Source organism: Anopheles funestus, assembly GCF_943734845.2.
Source record: "Anopheles funestus chromosome X unlocalized genomic scaffold, idAnoFuneDA-416_04 X_unloc_8, whole genome shotgun sequence".
NCBI classification, from domain to species: domain Eukaryota; kingdom Metazoa; phylum Arthropoda; class Insecta; order Diptera; family Culicidae; genus Anopheles; species Anopheles funestus.
In genome coordinates this window covers 4,282-17,582 of record NW_026045209.1, presented here as the reverse complement: position 1 = coordinate 17,582, position 13,301 = coordinate 4,282, and the positions used below count along the sequence as shown (strand labels likewise).

The 13,301-nt window shown below is 38.2% G+C and overlaps 1 long non-coding RNA gene across 1 annotated transcript; it reads right to left on the bottom strand.

The window, feature by feature from the left end:
- Positions 1 to 2,554: 2,554 nt before the first annotated feature.
- On the bottom strand, positions 2,555 to 12,801 carry LOC125774092 (uncharacterized). Its single transcript, XR_007420588.1, has 4 exons — positions 12,792 to 12,801; positions 5,331 to 10,953; positions 3,224 to 5,126; positions 2,555 to 2,747 (listed from the first exon to the last, which is right to left on the bottom strand). It is a non-coding gene; the product is annotated as an uncharacterized LOC125774092 (long non-coding RNA).
- Between the last annotated feature and the right edge of the window lie 500 nt (positions 12,802 to 13,301).

Genomic DNA, 13,301 nt, shown 5'->3' with positions numbered 1-13,301 from the left:
GGTTTTAAATTTCCCAAACGCGTCATAGGCAGCAATACCATAATGTTCAATCAAGCATCTACGAAATTTCTTATCACCCGGTCTTAGCTTTTCCTCTATTTCTTGTAATCGTTTTAAATATTGTTTAATTTTGGGTAGCATTTAAGACAGCATGTAGAACGTAAGGAGGGCGCAACGTGATTATTCTTGAAAACGTATAATTGATAGTGACTATTTTGCACATTAAATGCACTATTAAATGCACATATTAATAAGATTTTGGTAGTACAATCGCATAAGGAGGTAAAAATTAATTGAGCAATTACATTCATACCTATGTGATATCACATTCATGAAACCTACTACGCTTTTGTTTAGTTAACGCATTTTCTACTTTATATACAATAATTCGCATAATATCCTACCTTCATGCGGATGGGGAATTCGCTCGAGTGAAGTTGTTTCATATCGTATCTCTGCTGCTGTTGTCGCCGACTGATCTCACTGCTCTCTGCTTCTCGTCATACGTAGTTACGCATGCCACTCCTGATGTCACGTACTGCTCTCGTTCCGTACTGCTCTCGTTCCGTACTGCTCGTACCGTGTGCCGCTCTCTCATACGTTAATTGCTATCGTAGTATGATTCTGCTCTCATGCTGCTGCCTTACACTTCTCGTCGTCCACTGTCGATGATGTTAACGAAAGCTGCACACTTCTGCACAATACTATCGTCTTGCACTTCTAGTACTGCTCACTTCTCTTGCCTTCCTTTGCTGATGATACTAGCGATACCGTACACTACACTCTTCTTTGATGTTCTTTGTGACACGCACTTTCACGTTGCCTGTTTCTCATCGGTTCTCACTGCGGTAGTGTATCGCTCACTATTTGGCGTGGTGGGCCTTTCTCGTACCGATCTAGTCTCTTGCCCTCACTCTTCACACGCATGCGATTCTCAGCTGTCGCTACGCTCAGTTTCGATGTGATCCTCGGTCGTTGCACTAAACACCTCGGTCACTGCACTATATACGCACTTCATAATTTCGTTTGAACGCAGCCACAAAATTACAAACGTTACCGTTAGATTTTTTTTTCTTCACTGGATGTTCATAAACGTTGAACTGGCTAATCGATGAGATTGTGGCTCGGTGCGTACATCCGGAGGTTATTTGCCTTTAGCACAGATTCGCGTCGTCGCTATATTTCACGATCACGGTCGCCATGTGATATTACATTCATAAAAACGCTAAACTGAAAAAAGCTTTACAAGTTTAGGTTTAACACTTTATTACAACAATCCTTCACTGGGCCGGCGATTTTCCTTTTTATTTCCGCTTGTTACTCGGGCAGCGTTTCCCCTTAGTATGATCAAATTAATCTGAATCTCAGCTTCATCCTAAAGCGCTATTTATACCAATTCCTTAGACGTCTAATCCTAGCTTACCTTATTTACTTCTTATGTAGCTTCTAAAGTTAGTTTATCCTATTCTAACCTATGCTGCATTTCTTCTACCAATCACAACAGTTTAGTTCTATGTACACATTACCCTAATTACCATAATTCTACTATAATACGCCTATATTTATTTTGCTATAATAAATTCAATTTCTTATTCTATGTTTCTATAATACTATGGTTGCCTAATGTTTAGGCGCCACACATCATCTTTGGTCGCAAACTTCAAGTTTCTACCAACTTTGACCAAAAACATCAACTTTGACCGAAATAATCATCTTTGGTTGCAAACTTCCAGTTTCCACCAACTTTGACCAAAAACATCAACTTTGACCGAAATCATCATCTTTGGTTGCAAACTTCCAGTTTCCACCAACTTTGACCAAAAACATCAACTTTGACCGAAATCATTATCTTTGGTTGCAAACCTCGAGTTTCCACCAACTTTGACCAAAAACATCAACTTTGACCGAAATCATCATCTTTGGTCGCAAACTTCAAGTTTCTATCAACTTTGACCAAAAACATCTACTTTGACCGAAATCATCATCTTTGGTTGCAAACTTCAAGTTTCTACCAACTTTGACCAAACACATCAACTTTGACCGAAATCATCATCTTTGGTTGCAAACTTCCAGTTTCCACCAACTTTGACCAAAAACATCAACTTTGACCGAAATCATCATCTTTGGTTGCAAACTTCCAGTTTCCACCAACTTTGACCAAAAACATCTACTTTGACCGAAATCATCATCTTTGGTTGCAAACTTCCAGTTTCCACCAACTTTGACCAAAAACATCAACTTTGACCGAAATCATCATCTTTGGTTGCAAACTTTCAGTTTCCACCAACTTTGACCAAAAACATCTACTTTGACCGAAATCATCATCTTTGGTCGCAAACTTCAAGTTTCTACCAACTTTGACCAAAAACATCAACTTTGACCGAAATCATCATCTTTGGTTGCAAACTTCCAGTTTCCACCAACTTTGACCAAAAACATCAACTTTGACCGAAATCATCATCTTTGGTCGCAAACCTCGAGCTTCCACCAACTTTGACCAGATACATCAACTTTGACCGAAAACATCAACTTAAGTCGCAAACCTCGAGTTTCCACCAACTTTGACCAAAAAGATAAACTTTGACCGAAATCATCATCTTTGGTCGCAAACCTCGAGTTTCCACCAACTTTGACCAAAAACATCTACTTTGACCGAAAACATCAACTTTGGTCGCAAACCTCGAGTTTCCACCAACTTTGACCAAAAACATCTACTTTGACCGAAAACATCAACTTTGGTCGCAAACCTCGAGTTTCCACCAACTTTGACCAAGCACATCTACTTTGACCGAAAACATCATCTTTGGTTGCAAACTTCCAGTTTCTACCAACTTTGACCAAAACCATCTACTTTGACCGAAATCATCATCTTTGGTTGCAAACTTCCAGTTTCCACCAACTTTGACCAAAAACATCAACTTTGACCGAAATCATCATCTTTGGTTGCAAACTTCCAGTTTCCACCAACTTTGACAAAAAACATCAACTTAGACCGAAATCATCATCTTTGGTTGCAAACTTCCAGTTTCCACCAACTTTTACCAAAAACATCAACTTTGACCGAAATCATCATCTTTGGTTGCAAACTTCAAGTTTCTACCAACTTTGACCAAAAACATCAACTTTGACCGAAAACATCATCTTTGGTTGCAAACTTCCAGTTTCTACCAACTTTGACCAAAAACATCAACTTTGACCGAAAACATCAACTTTGGTCGCAAACTTCAAGTTTCCACCAACTTTGACCAAAAACATCTACTTTGACCGAAAACATCATCTTTGGTTGCAAACTTCCAGTTTCCACCAACTTTGACCAAAAACATCAACTTTGACCGAAATCATCATCTTTGGTTGCAAACTTCCAGTTTCCACCAACTTTGACCAAAAACATCAACTTTGACCGAAATCATCATCCTTGGTTGCAAACTTCCAGTTTCCACCAACTTTGACCAAAAACATCTACTTTGACCGAAATCATCATCTTTGGTTGCAAACTTCCAGTTTCCACCAACTTTGACCAAAAACATCTACTTTGACCGAAATCATCATCTTTTTTGCAAACTTCCAGTTTCCACCAACTTTAACCAAAAACATCTACTTTGACCGAAATCATCATCTTTGGTTGCAAACTTCCAGTTTCCACCAACTTTGACCAAAAACATCTACTTTGACCGAAATCATCATCTTTGGTTGCAAACTTCCAGTTTCCACCAACTTTGACCAAAAACATCTACTTTGACCGAAATCATCATCTTTGGTTGCAAACTTCCAGTTTCCACCAACTTTGACCAAAAACATCTACTTTGACCGAAATCATCATCTTTTGTTGCAAACTTCAAGTTTCTACCAACTTTGACCAAAAACATCAACTTTGACCGAAAATATCATCTTTGGTTGCAAACTTCCAGTTTCTACCAACTTTGACCAAAACCATCTACTTTGACCGAAATCATCATCTTTGGTTGCAAACTTCCAGTTTCCACCAACTTTGACCAAAAAACATCACTTTGACCGAAATCATCATCTTTGGTTGCAAACTTCCAGTTTCCACCAACTTTGACCAAAAACATCAACTTTGACCGAAATCATCATCTTTGGTTGCAAACTTCCAGTTTCCACCAACTTTGACCAAAAACATCTACTTTGACCGAAATCATCATCTTTGGTTGCAAACTTCCAGTTTCCACCAACTTTGACCAAAAACATCAACTTTGACCGAAATCATCATCTTTGGTTGCAAACTTCCAGTTTCCACCAACTTTGACCAAAAACATCAACTTTGACCGAAATCATCATCTTTGGTTGCAAACTTCCAGTTTCCACCAACTTTGACCAAAAACATCAACTTTGACCGAAAACATCATCTTTGGTTGCAAACTTCCAGTTTCTACCAACTTTGACCAAAACCATCTACTTTCACCGAAATCATCATCTTTGGTTGCAAACTTCCAGTTTCCACCAACTTTGACCAAAAACATCTACTTTGACCGAAATCATCATCTTTGGTTGCAAACTTCCAGTTTCCACCAACTTTGACCATAAACATCTACTTTGACCGAAATCATCATCTTTGGTTGCAAACTTCCAGTTTCCACCGACTTTAACCAAAAACATCTACTTTGACCGAAATCATCATCTTTGGTTGCAAACTTCCAGTTTCCACCAACTTTGACCAAAAACATCTACTTTGACCGAAATCATCATCTTTGGTTGCAAACTTCCAGTTTCCACCAACTTTGACCAAAAACATCTACTTAGACCGAAATCATCATATTTGGTTGCAAACTTCCAGTTTCCACCAACTTGGACCAAAAACATCTACTTTGACCGAAATCATCATCTTTGGTTGCAAACTTCAAGTTTCTACCAACATTGACCAAAAACATCAACTTTGACCGAAATCATCATCTTTGGTTGCAAACTTCCAGTTTTCACCAACTTTGACCAAAAACATCAACTTTGACCGAAACCATCATCTTTGACTGCAAACTTCCAGTTTCCACCAACTTTGACCAAAAACATCTACTTTGACCGAAATCATCAACTTTAGTCGCAAACCTCGAGTTTCCACCAACTTTGACCAAAAACATCTACTTTGACCGAAATCATCATCTTTGGTTGCAAACCTCGAGTTTCCACCAACTTTGACCAAAATCATCTACTTTGACCGAAAACATCAACTTTGGTCGCAAACTTCCAGTTTCCACCAACTTTGACCAAAAACATCTACTTTGACCGAAATCATCATCTTTGGTTGCAAACTTCCAGTTTCCACCAACATTTACCAAAAACATCAACTTTGACCGAAATCATCATCTTTGGTTGCAAACTTCCAGTTTCCAAAAACTTTGACCAAAAACATCAACTTTGACCGAAATCATCATCTTTGGTTGCAAACTTCCAGTTTCCACCAACTTTGACCAAAAACATCTACTTTGACCGAAATCATCATCTTTGGTTGAAAACTTCCAGTTTCCACCAACTTTGACCAAAAGCATATACTTTGACCGAAATCATCATCTTTGGTTGCAAACTTCCAGTTTCCACCAGCTTTGACCAAAAACATCTACTTTGACCGAAATCATCATCTTTGGTTGCAAACTTCCAGTCTCCACCAACTTTGACCAAAAACATCAACTTTGACCGAAATCATCATCTTTGGTTGCAAACTTCCAGTTTCCACCAACTTTGACCAAAAACATCTACTTTGACCGAAATCATCAACTTTGGTCGCAAACTTCCAGTTTCCACCAACTTTGACCAAAAACATCTACTTTGACCGAAATCATCATCTTTGGTTGCAAACTTCCAGTTTCCACCAACTTTGACCAAAAACATCTACTTTGACCGAAATCATCAACTTTGACCGAAATCATCAACTTTGGTTGCAAACCTCGAGTTTCCACCAACTTTGACCAAAAACATCAACTTTAGTCGCAAACCTCGAGTTTCCACCAACTTTGACCAAAAACATCAACTTTAGTCGCAAACCTCGAGTTTCCTCCAACTTTGACCAAAAACATCTACTTTGACCGAAATCATCATCTTTGGTTGCAAACTTCCAGTTTCCACCAACTTTGACCAAAAACATCCACTTTGACCGAAATCATCATCTTTGGTTGCAAACTTCCAGTTTCCACCAACTTTGACCAAAAACATCTACTTTGACCGAAATCATCATCTTTGGTTGCAAACTTCCAGTTTCCACCAACTTTGACCAAAAACATCTACTTTGACCGAAATCATCATCTTTGGTTGCAAACTTCCAGTTTCCACCAACTTTGACCAAAAACATCTACTTTGACCGAAATCATCATCTTTGGTTGCAAACTTCCAGTTTCCACCAACTTTGACCAAAAACATCAACTTTGACCGAAATCATCATCTTTGGTTGCAAACTTCAAGTTTCCACCAACTTTGACCAAAAACATCAACTTTGACCGAAAACATCATCTTTGGTTGCAAACTTCCAGTTTCTACCAACTTTGACCAAAACCATCTACTTTGACCGAAATCATCATCTTTGGTTGCAAACTTCCAGTTTCCACCAACTTTGACCAAAAACATCAACTTTGACCGAAATCATCATCTTTGGTTGCAAACTTCCAGTTTCCACCAACTTTGACCAAAAACATCAACTTTGACCGAAATCATCATCTTTGGTTGCAAACTTCAAGTTTCTACCAACTTTGACCAAAAACATCAACTTTGACCGAAAACATCATCTTTGGTTGCAAACTTCCAGTTTCTACCAACTTTGACCAAAACCATCTACTTTGACCGAAATCATCATCTTTGGTTGCAAACTTCCAGTTTCCACCAACTTTGACCAAAAACATCTACTTTGACCGAAATCATCATCTTTGGTTGCAAACTTCCAGTTTCCACCAACTTTGACCAAAAACATCTACTTTGACCGAAATCATCATCTTTGGTTGCAAACTTCCAGTTTCCACCAACTTTGACCAAAAACATCAACTTTGACCGAAATCATCATCTTTGGTTGCAAACTTCCAGTTTCCACCAACTTTGACCAAAAACATCAACTTTGACCGAAATCATCATCTTTGGTTGCAAACTTCAAGTTTCCACCAACTTTGACCAAAAACATCAACTTTGACCGAAATCATCATCTTTGGTTGCAAACTTCAAGTTTCTACCAACTTTGACCAAAAACATCAACTTTGACCGAAAACATCATCTTTGGTTGCAAACTTCCAGTTTCTTCCAACTTTGACCAAAAACATCTACTTTGACCGAAATCATCATCTTTGGTTGCAAACTTCCAGTTTCCACCAACTTTGACCAAAAACATCTACTTTGACCGAAATCATCATCTTTGGTTGCAAACTTCCAGTTTCCACCAACTTTGACCAAAAACATCAACTTTGACCGAAAACATCATCTTTGGTTGCAAACTTCCAGTTTCTACCAACTTTGACCAAAAACAACTACTTTGACCGAAATCATCATCTTTGGTTGCAAACTTCCAGTTTCCACCAACTTTGACCAAAAACATCAACTTTGACCGAAATCATCATCTTTGGTTGCAAACTTCCAGTTTCCACCAACTTTGACCAAAAACATCAACTTTGACCGAAATCATCATCTTTGGTTGCAAACTTCCAGTTTCCACCAACTTTGACCAAAAACATCAACTTTGACCGAAATCATCATCTTTGGTTGCCAACTTCCAGTTTCCACCAACTTTGACCAAAAACATCAACTTAGACCGAAATCATCATATTTGGTTGCAAACTTCCAGTTTCCACCAACTTTGACCAAAAACATCTACTTTGACCGAAATCATCATCTTTGGTTGCAAACTTCAAGTTTCTACCAACTTTGACCAAAACCATCTACTTTGACCGAAAACATCATCTTTGGTTGCAAACTTCCAGTTTCTACCAACTTTGACCAAAAACATCAACTTTGACCGAAAACATCAACTTTGGTCGCAAACTTCAAGTTTCCACCAACTTTGACCAAAAACATCAACTTTTACCGAAATCATCATCTTTGGTTGCAAACTTCCAGTTTCCACCAACTTTGACCAAAAACATCTACTTTGACCGAAATCATCATCTTTGGTTGCAAACTTCCAGTTTCCACCAACTTTGACCAAAAACATCAACTTTGACCGAAATCATCATCTTTGGTTGCAAACTTCAAGTTTCTACCAACTTTGACCAAAAACATCAACTTTGACCGAAAACATCATCTTTGGTTGCAAACTTCCAGTTTCTACCAACTTTGACCAAAAACATCAACTTTGACCGAAATCATCATCTTTGGTTGCAAACTTCCAGTTTCCACCAACTTTGACCAAAAACATCTACTTTGACCGAAATCATCATCTTTGGTTGCAAACTTCCAGTTTCCACCAACTTTGACCAAAAACATCAACTTAGACCGAAATCATCATATTTGGTTGCAAACTTCCAGTTTCCACCAACTTTGACCAAAAACATCTACTTTGACCGAAATCATCATCTTTGGTTGCAAACTTCAAGTTTCTACCAACTTTGACCAAAACCATCTACTTTGACCGAAAACATCATCTTTGGTTGCAAACTTCCAGTTTCTACCAACTTTGACCAAAAACATCAACTTTGACCGAAAACATCAACTTTGGTCGCAAACTTCAAGTTTCCACCAACTTTGACCAAAAACATCTACTTTGACCGAAAACATCATCTTTGGTTGCAAACTTCCAGTTTCCACCAACTTTGACCAAAAACATCAACTTTGACCGAAATCATCATCTTTGGTTGCAAACTTCCAGTTTCCACCAACTTTGACCAAAAACATCAACTTTGACCGAAATCATCATCTTTGGTTGCAAACTTCCAGTTTCCACCAACTTTGACCAAAAACATCTACTTTGACCGAAATCATCATCTTTGGTTTCAAACTTCCAGTTTCCACCAACTTTGACCAAAAACATCTACTTTGACCGAAATCATCATCTTTGGTTGCAAACTTCCAGTTTCCACCGACTTTAACCAAAAACATCTACTTTGACCGAAATCATCATCTTTGGTTGCAAACTTCCAGTTTCCACCAACTTTGACCAAAAACATCAACTTAGACCGAAATCATCATCTTTGGTTGCAAACTTCCAGTTTCCACCAACTTTGACCAAAAACATCTACTTTGACCGAAATCATCATCTTTGGTTGCACACTTCCAGTTTCCACCAACTTTGACCAAAAACATCTACTTTGACCGAAATCATCATCTTTGGTTGCAAACTTCAAGTTTCTACCAACTTTGACCAAAAACATCAACTTTGACCGAAAACATCATCTTTGGTTGCAAACTTCCAGTTTCTACCAACTTTGACCAAAACCATCTACTTTGACCGAAATCATCATCTTTGGTTGCAAACTTCCAGTTTCCACCAACTTTGACCAAAAACATCTACTTTGACCGAAATCATCATCTTTGGTTGCAAACTTCCAGTTTCCACCAACTTTGACCAAAAACATCTACTTTGACCGAAATCATCATCTTTGGTTGCAAACTTCCAGTTTCCACCAACTTTGACCAAAAACATCTACTTTGACCGAAATCATCATCTTTGGTTGCAAACTTCCAGTTTCCACCAACTTTGACCAAAAACATCTACTTTGACCGAAACCATCATCTTTGGTTGCAAACTTCCAGTTTCCACCAACTTTGACCAAAAACATCAACTTAGACCGAAATCATCATCTTTGGTTGCAAACTTCCAGTTTCCACCAACTTTGACCAAAAACATCTACTTTGACCGAAATCATCATCTTTGGTTGCAAACTTCAAGTTTCTACCAACTTTGACCAAAAACATCAACTTTGACCGAAAACATCATCTTTAGTTGCAAACTTCCAGTTTCTACTAAATTTGACCAAAACCATCTACTTTGACCGAAATCATCATCTTTGGTTGCAAACTTCCAGTTTCCACCAACTTTGACCAAAAACATCTACTTTGACCGAAATCATCATCTTTGGTTGCAAACTTCCAGTTTCCACCAACTTTGACCAAAAACATCTACTTTGACCGAAATCATCATCTTTGGTTGCAAACTTCCAGTTTCCACCAACTTTGACCAAAAACATCTACTTTGACCGAAATCATCATCTTTGGTTGCAAACTTCCAGTTTCCACCGACTTTAACCAAAAACATCTACTTTGACCGAAATCATCATCTTTGGTTGCAAACTTCCAGTTTCCACCAACTTTGACCAAAAACATCTACTTTGACCGAAATCATCATCTTTGGTTGCAAACTTCCAGTTTCCACCAACTTTGACCAAAAACATCAACTTGACCGAAATCATCATCTTTGGTTGCAAACTTCCAGTTTCCACCAACTTTGACCAAAAACATCTACTTTGACCGAAATCATCATCTTTGGTTACAAACTTCCAGTTTCCACCAACTTTGACCAAAAACATCTACTTTGACCGAAATCATCATCTTTGGTTGCAAACTTCCAGTTTCCACCAACTTTGACCAAAAATATCTACTTTGACCGAAATCATCATCTTTGGTTGCAAACTTCCAGTTTCCACCAACTTTGATCAAAAACATCAACTTAGACCGAAATCATCATATTTGGTTGCAGACTTCCAGTTTCCACCAACTTTGACAAAAAACATCAACTTTGACCGAAATCATCATCTTTGGTTGCAAGCTTCCAGTTTCTACCAACTTTGACCAAAAACATCAACTTTGACCGAAAACATCATCTTTGGTTGCAAACTTCCAGTTTCCACCAACTTTGACCAAAAACATCAACTTTGACCGAAATCATCATCTTTGGTTGCAAACTTCCAGTTTCCACCAACTTTGACCAAAAACATCTACTTTGACCGAAATCATCATCTTTGGTTGCAAACTTCCAGTTTCCACCAACTTTGACCAAAAACATCAACTTTGACCGAAATCATCATCTTTGGTTGCAAACTTCCAGTTTCCACCGACTTTAACAAAAAACATCTACATACTTTGACCGAAAACATCGACTTTGGTCCCAAACCTCGAGTTTCCACCAACTTTGACCAAAAACATCAACTTAGACCAAAATCATCATCTTTGGTTGCAAACTTCCAGTTTCCACCAACTTTGACCAAAAACATCTACTTTGACCGAAAACATCATCTTTGGTTGCAAACTTCCAGTTTCCACCAACTTTGACCAAAAACATCAACTTTGACCGAAATCATCATCTTTGGTTGCAAACTTCCAGTTTCCACCAACTTTGACCAAAAACATCTACTTTGACCGAAATCATCATCTTTGGTTGCAAACTTCCAGTTTCCACCAACTTTGACCAAAAACATCAACTTTGACCGAAAACATCATCTTTGGCTGCAAACTTCCAGTTTCTACCAACTTTGACCAAAACCATCTACTTTGACCGAAATCATCATCTTTGGTTGCAAACTTCCAGTTTCCACCAACTTTGACCAAAAACATCAACTTTGACCGAAATCATCATCTTTGGTCGCAAACTTCCAGTTTCCACCAACTTTGACCAAAAACATCTACTTTGACCGAAATCATCATCTTTGGTTGCAAACTTCCAGTTTCCACCGACTGTAACCAAAAACATCTACTTTAACCGAAATCATCATCTTTGGTTGCAAACTTCCAGTTTCCACCAACTTTGACCAAAAACATCTACTTTGACCGAAATCATCATCTTTGGTTGCAAACTTCAAGTTTCACCAACTTTGACCAAAAACATCAACTTTGACCGAAAACATCATCTTTGGTTGCAAACTTCCAGTTTCTACCAACTTTGACCAAAACCATCTACTTTGACCGAAATCATCATCTTTGGTTGCAAACTTCCAGTTTCCACCAACTTTGACCAAAAACATCTACTTTGACCGAAATTATCATCTTTGGTTGCAAACTTCCAGTTTCCACCAACTTTGACCAAAAACATCTAATTTGACCGAAATCATCATCTTTGGTTGCAAACTTCCAGTTTCCACCAACTTTGACCAAAAACATCAACTTTGACCGAAATCATCATCTTTGGTTGCAAACTTCCAGTTTCCACCAACTTTGACCAAAAACATCAACTTTGACCGAAATCATCATCTTTGGTTGCAAACTTCCAGTTTCCACCAACTTTGACCAAAAACATCTACTTTGACCGAAATCATCATCTTTGGTTGCAAACTTCCAGTTTCCACCAACTTTGACCAAAAACATCAACTTTGACCGAAAACATCATCTTTTGTTGCAAACCTCGAGTTTTCACCAACTTTGACCAAAAACATCAACTTTGACCGAAATCATCATCTTTGGTTGCAAACTTCCAGTTTCCACCAACTTTGACAAAAAACATCTACTTTGACCGAAATCATCATCTTTGGTTGCAAACTTCCAGTTTCCACCAACTTTGACCAAAAACATCAACTTTGACCGAAATCATCATCTTTGGTTGCAAACTTCCAGTTTCCACCAACTTTGACCAAAAACATCTACTTTGACCGAAATCATCATCTTTGGTTGCAAACTTCCAGTTTCCACCAACTTTGACCAAAACATCTACTTTGACCGAAAACATCATCTTTGGTCGCAAACTTCAAGTTTCCACCAGTTTTGACCGAAAACATCTACTTTGACCGAAATCAGCATCTTTGGTTGCAAACTTCCAGTTTCCACCAACTTTGACCAAAAACATCTACTTTGACCGAAATCATCATCTTTGGTTGCAAACTTCCAGTTTCCACCAACTTTGACCAAAAACATCAACTTTGACCGAAATCATCAACTTTGGTTGCAACTTCCAGTTTCCACCAACTTTGACCAAAAACATCAACTTTGACCGAAATCATCAACTTTGGTCGCAAACCTCGAGTTTCCACCAACTTTGACCAAAAACATCTACTTTGACGGAAAACATCATCTTTGGTTGCAAACTTCCAGTTTCCACCAACTTTGACCAAAAACATCTATTTTGACCGAAATCATCATCTTTGGTTGCAAACTTCAAGTTTCAACCAACTTTGACAAAAAACATCAACTTTGACCGAAATCATCATCTTTAGTTGCAAACTTCCAGTTCCCACCAACTTGGACCAAAAACATCTACTTTGACCGAAATCATCTACTTTGGTTGCAAACTTTCAGTTTCCACCAATTTTGACCAAAAACATCTACTTTGACCGAAATCATCATCTTTGGTTGCAAACTTCCAGTTTCCACCAACTTTGACCAAAAACATCTACTTTGACCGAAAACATCATCTTTGGTTGCAAACTTCCAGTTTCCACCAACTTTGACCAAAAACATCT